Genomic DNA, 12,927 nt, shown 5'->3' with positions numbered 1-12,927 from the left:
TCACCTGCAAGGCTGGGAAATCACAACTTTCCATTCTGTGCCCAAGCAGTGCCTGATAGCAAGCAGCTTTATCAGGCTCATGGCTTGGTGAAGTAGAGCCCTCTCTTTGCTCTTGGGTTTTGCCTTTGCTTGTTTGCTTTAAAAGCAGAACACGCAAGTGTGCTCTTTTGCTGAGAAGTCTCAAATCAATCATGTAAAATGCCTGGAAAAAAATGAATATGGCAGCCCAAAGAGAAATGGTGGGGGCCAAGTGCTCTCTCCTGCTCACCTGTCCCCTTGCTGTTTCTCCTTGCCTATCTCAGCTGCTGTGCTGGAGCTGCCAGTGATGGTTCATACAATAGGAGTTGACATGATGGAAGGAAATTATTTGGTGCGAAAAGACAGGGAATATGTATTGTAGAAAACAACTTTTCAGATACAAATGTATTTTAACCTGTCACTTTGGCAGAACAAGCAGTAATAACCTCCCAACCTAACAATGACTGTTAAGCTGAATGTTAATTCGCTCAGTCGTTGAATTGCTAACATGTCTACAATTTACAAGTGAACACCCACTCAAGAGAGAGAAAATAGAAGTTGGTGCCTGGAATTCCTGGCCTTACTGAAATCACCTACATTTTTTTGGTACTAATTCATCTTGCATTTCCTGCGAGTGTTTTAAGTAGAACTAGATGAGAAAAACAGCTGGGCGCGTTTGTTTGCCGCTTTGATGCGCTCAGTGCGGGGTTTTTTCTCAGGCACAGTCGCTCGTGGCTTATACAGCATAGGGTGCTTTGGCTGCACCCTGGGGCTTGCTTCTGTGAGCAGGCAGCACATGTGAAGCTTGGCACAAGAACTGTTGAGACCTGCTAAAGCTAGTTTTAACCTGGTCATGGTTTTAAAGAGAAAGATGACTTTGTTTGTGTATTTGCTCATAAAGAATTTTGGTTGTATTTCCTTTTCTAGATACAACTGTAAGTGCTGCCTGTATGAAAGAGCTGAGCCACACCATCCAGTAAATTGTCTAGAGCAGCAGTTGGCTTGCTTGGAAATCACTTCCAGGACTGCGTTGTAAGTGTTTTTACAAAAGCATCATCAAATGGTTTCTTCAGTTTTGGAGTGATTTTGAGATGTTCTGGTTGTTTCTTATAATTTCACAATTTTATTCTAATATCTAGTGAGACACTAACAATGCATGTGGGAGCTGGAGCACCCCCATATCTGTGCATAGCATAAAGCCAAAGCCCTTTCAAGGCTTTTTGCTCTCTTGCTCTAGACCTCCCCGGCAAAGTACCTGAACACTTCTGAGAGCAGACACAGAAGCCTAGAAAGGAAGTTGGCCAAATACATACTGATCTATTTTGTTATTAACTCTGTGACATACATGTTTTTTGAGTGTTCATTCCAGCCTGTACTTCAGCCTTTTAGCTGTGCTGGTATGGCCCTGCTAGAGTGAATTTTTGTGGAGGTTTTCATAAACTGTGATCTGCCTAACTCAGTCTGAAATGATCCATGAATAGATGCCCTGTCTGATCCAAAAAGTGCAGTGCTTTGTCCATTTGGCCATGCAAGGGGCATTGCTAGGGAACCTCAGCAGGCTGTGAATAGAGGTGAATTTGGTCAGCTGCATCTTCTTTGATCATGGAATCATAGAATATCCTGAGTTGAAAGGGATCCACAACAATTTTTTAGATCATCCTAGGTGATGAGTGAGTCCCAATGAAAGTGGCCCTACTTCAGATCACAAGCCAATTGCATTGTATATGGCATTGAGAACGTGTTTGCATTGAGAATGATAACATCATCCTAGAAAACTTTGATAGGTACACCAAAAACCTTATTGTGCTATCTGTACTGTTTATTTTGAAAGCATAATCCATTCAGGGACGTTTGTGACCCAGAATTTTGTAATTTTTATTTCTTTTTATATTGTCTTCATTTTTCTGGTGCTGCAGGTTATGAGAAGTATGATATGAGAAGTATTTCTGACATAAGTGCATTTCCGTTGAAATGGCCTCTGATAGTGCAGTTGCTTGAGAGAGCAGTAGTGGGAGAACTGGTGACTTAGAGTTCAAATGACTTAGTTAAGCATATTTATTATACAGGCTGCTCACATTCCTCAGCACCTTGCAGAATATTCCCCGCAGGTGAAATCTGCTGTACATATACTAGGTATAAATTTTTTGGGTTTTTTTAATGTTAATCCTGTCACCAAGTCCTTCAATCACAGCAGATGAGTCAGTTTTTTTGCTGTAGGTTTCTTTTTTGTGAATCTTTACTCTGTACAGTAACTGACACACCTGGATCACTCTCTAGGTGAGGTTGTGCTGGACAGGAATCTTTGGCTTGGCTCTGCCTGCAATTATCTGCCAGATACAGTAAATGCTGTTTTGTTCTTGTTCCATGATTGCTGGACCCATGAGGCACTCAGCCCAATTCTGCATGGGTGAAGTTGAATGAGATGAAAAAAGGACTGGTCAGTGATGGGACATTTCAGCTATGGCACATGTGCAGAGAACAAGTGGGGGAATTGTTTGGGGGAACTTAGGGCTCTGAAAAGTCCGAAGTCAAACAGTTTCCCAATTAGAAATTTCAAACAAGGCCTAATGTTTGTTTTTAGCAGCCAGTTAATGGTTTGTCTGCTTCTGGAACTTATATCCTGACCTAAGCCACCATTGCTTTCATGGAACTATAAGATCATTAAGAATCATACAAGCAGAGTTTAGGTTGAAAAGTACCTTCAAGATCCTCAAGTCCAACTGCTAACCCAGCACTGGCAAGTCTACCACTAAGCCATATCCCTAAGTGCCACATCTACATGGCTTTTAAATACTTCCAGAAGTGGGGACCCAGCCACTTCCCTGGGCTGCCTGTTCAATGCTTGGCAATTCCTTTATGTGAAGAAATTTTTCCTAATATCCAATGCAAATCTCTCCTGGAGCAACTTGAGGCTATCTTATCACTTGGGAGAAGAGACCAAGCCCCACCTGGCTGCAGCCTCCTTTCAGGCAGTTGTAGAAAGCCGTAAGGTCCTCCCTGAGCCTTCTTTTCTCCAGGCTGAACAAACCCAGCTCCCTCAGCTCATCGGGCTGGTGCTCCAGAGCTCTCACCTGTTTCATTGCTCATGAAGATGAACACTTCTCATTCTTTCTCACAGGCTCTGCTGCGCTTGTTCACAGGAAGCCCCACTGTCACTGGGGCTGATGCCACCATGGAGGTGCCCATAAACCCCTGAGGCTGTTCCAAGGGGAACAGCTTCTCTGTCACTGCTAGTAATGGATTTTAGTCCAGCTTATGTCATGATGTTTGCATTGCTCTGGCACCAGGAGCTAGAGCTGTGCATTCATTTCATTTACCCCAGGGTAGTTGCTACTGATTTGTTTCAAACCTGGTGTTGCAGCCTGCATGCTGAGGCAATCTCAGTTACACCAGTTCCTTGAAGGATTGGCTGTTCCAGCGTGGTTTTCTGCTTCATGTCCTTCCAGTTTAACTGTATTAGTCTGTTTAATGGTGCCAGAAGGCCACATATCTGCTCTCTGTGAAGCCTCAAACAGTAGATGCATGTTTTTAAATAGTTAAATAAACGTTAATTATGCTTCACAAACAGTTTTTCCCCAACTATTAAGTAATATCAAACACTGAATTTTTCAGTCAGTAATTGTTTTTCCAGCTGCTGAGTGGGACGAAGTATTCAATATTTTTACAGAGTTATTTTTGCAGCTGCTTGGCTGCTTTAAGCATTAAAGTCCTATGTTATTTTGTAGGGCCTGACAGCCTTGGATGCACAGTGGGCACAAAAAGCCTGTGGTGGGAGCGGAATGATTACAGTCTTCAGATGCACCTTGGTTAGCTGTGGATAGTTTGGGCTGCATCCAGATGAGCTGAAAATAGCATATTGGGCACTTTCAAAAGTTTGTGGTTTTGCAACATTTTCTCACAAAAATGTGAAGTCTTTTTCTTTCTCACCGTGTGAGTTATTACACATGTGGAAATTAGTTATTTTTTCCTTTTCAAGATCTTGAGACATTCTGTGAGGGGATTCAGCCAGTGTGAATTATTTCATGAAATAGTGGTTTGACTCGTTGCACCTCCTTGCAAATAGTATAATACCAAAGGATTTTGTCTTAGAAGTGCATATTATGTGCTTTACACAGAAAGATCTTAAAAAATGTTAAAATATCAATTAAACCACAAGGCACGGTGATAGTGAAAGAGTCATTGTTTTCACCCACCGTGACAACTACCCTGGCAGTGAGCACATGGCTCACATTTTCCCAGTGATTCATTAGCCAAGCCAGTAAAACATCCTAGGCAGTCTGATGCTGTGGCTTACTGGTAGCTGTTCCTCAGATGATTGCTCATGTCGACGTGATGCACAGCAGTGTCAGAATATTCGCTTTGGAACTTACCTTTTGTGCATCTCTTTTCTCTGGTTTTCCCACCAGATCTGCTCTGCTGCCTCACAGCACTGCTGTTCAAATAAGCAGTTGCTGTAGCTCTGTGAAGCTACAAAGAAGAATCACCTTCTAAATGTCACTGGTGGGTTTTGATGAAGCCACAGTCATGAGCACAGGGTGCACAAAGGACACAACACTGCGCGCTAGGGAGAGGATGCTTAGCACTGAGCACTAGGGAGAGTCATGTTGGTAGGGGAGGAGACCAAACTGTGAAGGATAAATTCTGTTTGATGTTCCATTGTGTTGGTTTTTTAAGCCAGAACAGAAAAGAAGCAGGATCAAAAGCCTTCACAAAGCAGAAGTGTGAGTGTAATGAAACGTAGTGACTAGACAAAATAAATAAAAAAAGAAGTTCATTGTAAAACCCACCAAACTTAAATTTCAAGGCCCCAGAAGAAGAGGTGATCTGTCAGCCACCCAGCTTGGACTGGGCACCCAACTGGAACTCATGGTCTGGGTTCAGTTCCCTGCCTCAGTCACAGGTTTCCTGTGTGTTCTCAGGCAACCTCCTTCATCTGCCCCATGACTGACTTCCTCATTTTGCAGTGGAGATCATCTTCTTCATGTTCATTGTGAGGACAAAGCCTACTGATGTTGCTGAAAGATGTGGATGTTGCAATGGGAAGAGCCGCCCTGGAGACCAGAGCAAAAGGGATGGTGCTTCCTCACAGGGGATAGATGGTCACCATGCTGCTCACATTTCTGTGTTAAAGACTAAAGGAAATTATTTCCAGATCTCAAAAGGGCTGATTTTCTTCTTTCCTAGTCGTTCAGGCCTACTTTTTTTGTGGAGTTTGGCTGCCCCAGTGCAGCAGCAGGCATTTGGAATATTCCCTGTCTCTCACCTTTCTCCTCTCAGTCTGTCAGCTTGTGTCTTTGAATCACTCCTGTCTGCTCAATGCGCACACCCGGCGCAACCCAATGGGATCAGAAACACAGCTTCTGTCATCTCCCAGCTTACATGGAGATCTCCTAACATGGAAATATGGTTGTTTGTAAGAAAGAAACCGAGGAGTGCTTGGGGCTGGTTGGAGGGGTACCAAAAGTGAGCCTAGCAGCTGAGGAAGGTGGTGTGAGCCAGTGGAATGTCACACTCACGGACTCCTGCCAAGGTGTGCACTGGCACAGTGTGGCTGCCAAGGATGCCCACATGGCCCATCACCACCACTGGCCCTCAGCCCCTCGGCTCCTCCACTCAGACCCTGCTAAGCAAAAATATTAATTTAAGGGGTTTTTATATCCTCTCACTCAGTGCTGATGCTAATTCTGAGTAAGGAATCAGAAATGACAAGTCACACTCCTTTCGAAGTGCCCTTTTATCTCCTTTGGGTTGGTTGTTGAACTTTTAAGTTCTCAGTACATGAAAACCAATGTCTTGTTCCTTCCAAGGCTGGTCAGCTCAGAGTCCCTTGCCATGAGAAAACACGGATGATTTAAGATGTAGTGCTGTGGACACTAGACATCCTCTCTGTGCCTGCAGTGCTTGTTCCTTTTCCTAACTAGTGAAACTGGAAATTCAGTTTGCTTGCAGCTCTAAAGGACTAGTGCCTGAAAATGCAGCAACTGCTTAGTTGTCCACTGCTGTTTCAACCCCTCACCCAAGCTACAAATAATGAGTTATTGAGCTAATTTAGTTTTATACAGAAGTGATCTTCATCTTGCAAATCAGGAAGGCTATTTAACGCAGTGTAATTGACTTCAGCTGTAAGATTCAATGCACTTATCTAGGATTACAGTTCAATAAAATCTAATTGTGCTGAGAGCAACAGGAATTACAGAAACACCTGGGGATTGTTTTGTGCCTTTCCTGTGAACAAGGTGTGCTGAATGTCTTCTGGTCCTTATGGGTTGGGTTATACTGCTGCATGACCTGCCCATTGGTGGGAACAGCTTAAGGTGACACCAGTTGCCATGGGGAGGGGAAGCCAAGCAGGTGAAATGATGGGTGGCCTTCTTCAGTGAGCTCTCATTTCTGAGTGCCTGGCCAGAGTCAGGCTGGGGGAGCAGGAAGTAAGCAATGTCTGGTTTCATTATGATGGTGATGATAATAGGATCCATTAGGTATGTGAGATTAAAAGCCCTATAACATTGCAGGCAAAGTTATCCACAGAGGTCAAGGCCTGAAACCAGCTCAGTGCCTAAACATCCTTTTGTCTTGGCTCACCCAGTGTAGAAATAAATAAGGGAGAATGAGTATTTATTCAGTATTTCCTCTCACTATTTACCAAGTAGGAACCTGTGTAAAGACAATTGCTACCTGGAAACATTCGCTGGCCATCATGCATTGGCTTTATGACTGGGTGCTGCAATTGTAGAGAGCCTTTTTGCCCAAGTATTAATGAGCTTTTCATCAGCCACTCTGAATAAATGGGAAAGCATTAGGTTTAATTTTTCACTTGCAGAGCTTTAGGGAAAAGTACAGACTTTTTAGTGGGATCAGGACACTGGCACAGGTAGTGAGTAATTTGGGATTATGGCGGAGCAGGCGGTGTGTCAAGCGTCCTTGTGACACACATGAGGTGCAAACTTTGTTATTCTCTTGTAGAGAGACATCCCAAACATCAATCTTTGGTCCAAACATAAGGTTGCGTAATTAGGCGTGCTTACCTAACTTCCTGCTTATTTTCTCCATTATTTCTCTCAGTTATTAATTACCCTGTTGCAAGCAGGAAAGGAAAAATATACTTTCAGACCAAAGTAACAGATTTGGCTGGTTCCAGTACTCTGACTTCATGAGCAATAAAATACATAATATTGCTTGCTACAGCACATGCTGTACTAATCATTCTCTGTGCAACTGCCTGCTTTTTACATCATTTTAGGGAAATGCCAGGACTATGAGGAGTAATAAAACAAGACAATAATGGCAGAACAGGTAGGTTTAATCGTACAAGTTAAAAACAAAACAAAAAAGACCTCCATCTCCAAAACCATCAGAACTGTAGAAAGAGGCTCTTTCAGCCTGACAAAGTTAACCTGTAATTACTGAACTCGGAGGACACCTTTCTTACACAGGAACAAGCAGTGAGAATGGACCATGCAGGATGTCCCTGAAGCTGCTGCAGTCATATTTTAAGAGCAGAGAGATTGAAAAGAAAATAATTTTTTTTTCTGGTTATGGAGTTGGCACTGCTTGTGGCCTAATGGTTCCTGGTTCTTACTACTGCTTTGGGTGATCGTTAACTGGATGGTTAAAATACTGATGTTGAACTTCTGTTTTCAGGTGACATGAAACTGAAGAAGAAATTCATGTCATGCCTAAGGTTTCAATTTGAGTTGAGCTGTCAGGGAGAACTAGATAGACATTTGAACACAGTCTTTGCTGTTTTGGTTAACTTTATGAGGTGATAAACCCTATTTCACTTTGTTTCCCATGCCTTTATTTTTTAATCAAGACACTCAAGATTTGATACAAAATTGACTTAAAAACCATTACAGGTCCACTTCAAGATGTGTCTGCTTTGCATGCATCAAAGTATTAATGTTAGCTTGTGCACAACCTGCTGGTATGCAGCAGCAGACGGCAAATGGTTTGTTAGTATTGGCAATGCTCTCACAAAGCCAAATACACTTCTGACGTTTGCTGGCTTGACAGCCCAAAGTGCTTTTCATTCCTATCCATTTTTTTTCTGCTTCCTCTGTCTTCATATTGCCACCCTTGGACCTTAGAGGAGTAAAATGAAACTTCAAAGAGTTTATGAAAGTTATAGTTGAAAACATGTTTTCTTAGGTCAGGCAGATGAAACCAGTGGTAAGTCCAGTCTCCTCTCAAATTTCGCCAAAATAATATTTCACCTACATTTGGGGAGTGTGACAGTCCATTTCTCTCTAAAATAGCTGAAGTTGATAAAAGTGTTGTTCAGAAAAATACAAGATCCCCCAAGATGTTGCAAGGTTGATGATACTCATTGGATTCTGTGCTGAGCAGAGCTGAATCTATATGCTTCTGGACATTATTTCTCAAACATGGTTGAGATATCATCTTGTTTAGTATTGTCATAGGTTTGTTTCATAAGTCTAGCTATGCAGTAATTTCTTACTTCAAAGAAATTGCTTGCCTGAAGATTTTTTTTTAAAGCTAGGCTTTCATTTAAATCAAGTTCCACTCCATTCAGAAGAGTACGATTTTTGCAGATATGTATGATATTAGTTTCATGTCCAACTATCTACCACAGTTAGGGAAATAAAATCTAACATCATCTACAGCAAGCAGATTGTTTCCTTTTCCCTTTTCATGCCATTTGTTTTTTCATTTCTTCTCCTCCACAGCTTTGGATTTTGTCTGTCTTCTTGTTTTAAAATCTGCTGTTGTATTACTCTCAATACCCAGTGTTTAGATGGCTCCTTCTCCATCTTCTCCAAAGCATACCAAGGTTCTCCTCCTATCTCATGCCTTGCATTTAAGAATTAGTGGCATGATGTGTAATCCATGAGTTACTGATAGATGCTGAGAGCTGTGCCTCCAGCAGTGCTGGTGATATACTCCAGCTGCTGGTAGGTGCTCAGTCTGCAGCACTGGGCTGGAGTTACTGCCAGATAAAAAACAAAAATTGGACGTCACATCAGCAACATGGTTCCAGTGGAGTAGTTTAGGTGTAAGGGTAAAAGCTAATATAGACATGACCAATAATTTCTCACCCTTCCAAGGGCATTCTTCTAATTAAGACCATATATACTATGAAGGTTTCCAGTACTGTCCCCTTAATCTATAAATTATTGGTCCATTTAACAGGGTCCCCTATAAATTATTGGTCCATTTAACATACAGCCCCAGCTAAGACACCTGGCTGGTACCCATTGATCCTGGTCCTCCTGCTCCAGTCATCTCCTCTTCATTTACTTGCTAATGGAGTAGTCTGCTCTTTCTGTTTCAGTCTCACATTGTTTCTCTAATTGGCTTCTTTTTCTTTTGTAGTAATGATTTTGCTATTCCCGGGCAGATTCCCTGGCAGGGGACTCGGAGTATGTCTGTCTAACATCACCCTTATCCTGGTAGTAGCAACCACTCTGTTTTGTGTCACCTTGTCTTCAGAAAACACCGCTAGAGGCAGTTGCAACCCCACTTGATGTTTCCCTGTGTAGAAGATGTGAAAATACCTAATGAATCATTCAGGGGAGGTGTGACCTGCGGGATGCAGACGTGTGGGAGTGTTTATTTGTTGCCAGCATCAGAGGGGGAATCACTCCGCTATCCGAGTACCCATGTCAAAGGGTGGGAAATCAGCATGCTCTGAAGTTTCACTGTACCTTGATTCCTCTCCTATCTGTGTCTTCCTGGAAGGTGGTTAATTTTGGAAACACGCACAAAGAGGAGAAAAGCAGCAAGTAAATTCAGGATTCCCTTTGGGGGAGAGATCCCGCAGGGGAAGGAGGGAACTCTTTTAATAATCTTTGCAGCATTTAATCCCAAGAAAGTGAAATAAAATCAGCACTTCCACTGAGAATTGGCAGGGTATATTTCTGTAACAAGACCAGTTCTTTGTAGTACAGTCTGATTAAGACTGTATCGAGTTGATTGAGGAGAGCAAAATCTGGTTTTGACAGATGTTTCCCATGATCTGAAGAATACAAACACTCCTGCAAGATGACAGACGTCTTGTTTACATAAGAAATCTTTTTTTTTAATTAAAAAAACCCAACAAAAACACACAAACACAAAGCAACATTTGGATCAGTCATTCTGATCAAGGCAGTGTCAATTATTAGGCTGTAAAGGGAACTGATGACTCAACTTAGGCACAGCATTGCGGCGATCTCCGATTTTCGGTTTCATAACAGATTCTTTTCAGGAATGCTTTTCATTCATACCTGATGTTTAAATGTGTCTCTGGGAGTGTGTATCACTTTGTGAAGGGGATGTGAGAGACTGGTGTCAGCGTGCTCTGAGTGGCTGGGCAGAATTTGGGAGGCATTCCTGTACCTTGGTGGGATGCCCGGTGGGAGAAGGGTCCTCTGACACGTCGCATTGTGCACTCATACCTGCACATCGCCAGTGTTGTTACCATGGTAAATTTTATAGATAAGTTCACATCAGTAAAATTGAAAAGCACTTTGATTCAGAAAGTGAAATGTTTTGATGAGATCCCATGCTTAGTAATTCCAGCGAGTGCACTTGTTAAAGCGGGTGAATCAGAAATGGAAATGCAAAGCATTTCTCTGAACGGTGGCCGGAAATTAGCTTTGAAAACTGAAACAAAGCCCCAACCGCAGTTTTATCTATTTACCTAACAATTTTAGATCTGTGAAAATCCCTTTGTCTTTGGGATACATTTCGATTCCTCTCTTGCAGTGCTGGTGGTGTGATCCTTGAGCTGGATAATGAACCATGTGAGGACAATTTCGGTGTGCCTGACTTTTTTGGTTTAAAAATTGAGTGTCCTGTTAGTGACTTCATTGCCTCTGGCGCTGCCATATTCTGTCATGCTTGTGGTGCAATTTGGTGGAAATGTAAGTCAGGATGGGATGTTTTAATATTTGAGTTAATGTAACGCTGAGGTAGAAAACCAGGAGAATTGAGTGAAGTCACTCAGCTACTTACTACCCAATGCTCAAGTTGTGTGTGTACATACATATATATGTATTTATGTATCTATATATATAGCACACGAGGCTGACTGTTCTGGCACAAAAATCCCCTCAGTTTGGGGCTGGCTGCTACCCAGCTTAGCATGGAGAGGCTTTGGTGGTCACAGGCCCCTCTGTCAGGACACAGCCCTCCATCTGTAGGGAGAGGGCAGAAGGGGGTCACGAGCGTTTTCATGTTAGTAGTGGTTGTGTTGCTGCAAAAAATTTTAAAAATCAGCATATTGAGTGATAGCAATATTCTTTTCCTCATCTTGCACCTTTCTTCTCTACTGACATCTTGGTACCTCTTGCTTATGCTTGCTGGAAGCTTTGGACTTGTCACTCAGCCTCAGGCAGCGTAAGGACTGACTGCTTTTCTGGCACGTGCAGTGTGGTCTGAGGCCCATGAATGTAAGTCATGGTGCAGGAGGACAAAGTAATAGATGTGTTTAAGGGACTTGCAATTCCCATGGCAAGGCTGGTAAAGTAGAGCTCGTTTCAAAGAGCAGGCGGTTTGGTGATTTTTCTTAATTACTGTTTACCTAAATAAATAAATAATGCATATTCATGGCTTTAACTAGAGTAAGTTGTGTTGAAATGTTTACCTCTCCCGAGGATAGTTATTAAGGGTGGAGTGTGGGGTGCAGCAATTAATAATAAAACATTTAGATGAGATTACAGAATGTTCTGATTGTAATAGTAAACATTATGCTAGAAATAAAAGCAAATAAATCTGTCTTGAATTAAAAAAAATAAATACTGTGCTATCTGAAGAAACATGCTGAACAGAAGCAGTTTGGGTGAAGGGGCCATGCCCTTGGAGCTCTTCAATATCACAGAGAGGCTTCTTCAGTGTAAAAAGCATCCCTGTGGAAGAAAGCCCCTCATTTTAAGTCTGGAAAAAAGATGATACAAATATTGACATCAACACAGATTAGTGTGGCAGATGTAACACCTGTCAACACCACTTTGAGGCTAGCGTCCATTTATTGTTTAACCGTGCAATGGAGAGTATTTCACCTGCTTATATCAGTAGTAAATAAAACCTTCATTTGCATTGTGAACCTCCTCCCTCCTTATTTTGCACATTCCTTTGAATGAAATTCTTTGCTCAGATGAGAGTTTGAAATTTGGATTCATCCTTTCATATCTTTTGGCTGTGGTTCTTTATCTGGTTAATCAGATCAAAGAGAGCCAGTGATGTGTTCAAAGATTCTTGTGACAGCTGTGTACCATTAGGCTGAATGATTAAAAAAACCCATAATTGTAGTTTAGCAGAGTAAATACAGATTGGTCTTTCAGTTTAACATACGGTTGCAGGCAAACTGAGCCTTTGACAAAAGACCTGCTGCTTTAACCCCATGCAGGCAAAATTGCCTTGCCCCCAGCCCCACCTGCCTCCAGCCATTTTGGGCCAGCAGAGGAGTGTGATTGAGCAATAGGTGTATCTGACCTGTTGCACTAGGCTGAAGATGAAAAAGAAAATAGGGAATGGGCAGAAGGTAAGTAGGGAGCACCAAGGTAACGTGTGGGGACCATTAGCCTCAAAGCTCCTTGTGCAGCTGGGGTGGGCTCTCTTTTCTCATTCAGCTGTCCCTTTGCAGGCTGCTGTCCTTTCTGGGCTGTTTCCTAACCTGGGCATCTTTTGGGGATGAAGGTTTCCAGTCTCCCTCATCTAGACCAAATTGGTGCCCTCTAAAGTAGCTTCACAGGAGCTAGGATGCTCACTGGCACCTAGCACACCTGGCATGCTGCTGGCGTGTCTCCTGGACTCCCTATCATCTAGAAACTGAAAAGTGGCTTCTCTTTGGCTGGAAGTGTGGTCTGACTACTAGCACAGCTGACTGCTAGAGTGCTGGAGTCTTTGATTGTGTCAATCACCAGTGCAAGTCCCTGGCTGGTCTCTGAAACAGAGCAAGACGTCGAG

General features: G+C 42.6%; 1 protein-coding gene across 1 annotated transcript in view; it reads left to right on the top strand.

The window, feature by feature from the left end:
* The window catches only part of BACH2 (BTB domain and CNC homolog 2), a 183,029-nt gene that overhangs the window by 83,805 nt on the left and 86,297 nt on the right, over positions 1 to 12,927 (top strand). The window contains exon 3 of the mRNA XM_058020269.1: positions 946 to 1,050. The gene's annotated coding sequence lies outside the window, so the exon portion shown is untranslated. The remainder of the gene's footprint in view (positions 1 to 945; positions 1,051 to 12,927) is intronic.

This window comes from Melospiza georgiana, chromosome 3 (assembly GCF_028018845.1).
Source record: "Melospiza georgiana isolate bMelGeo1 chromosome 3, bMelGeo1.pri, whole genome shotgun sequence".
In the NCBI taxonomy this organism is placed as follows: domain Eukaryota; kingdom Metazoa; phylum Chordata; class Aves; order Passeriformes; family Passerellidae; genus Melospiza; species Melospiza georgiana.
The sequence above is the reverse complement of the archived record's forward strand: the minus strand, read 5'-3'. Positions and strand labels throughout refer to the sequence as shown.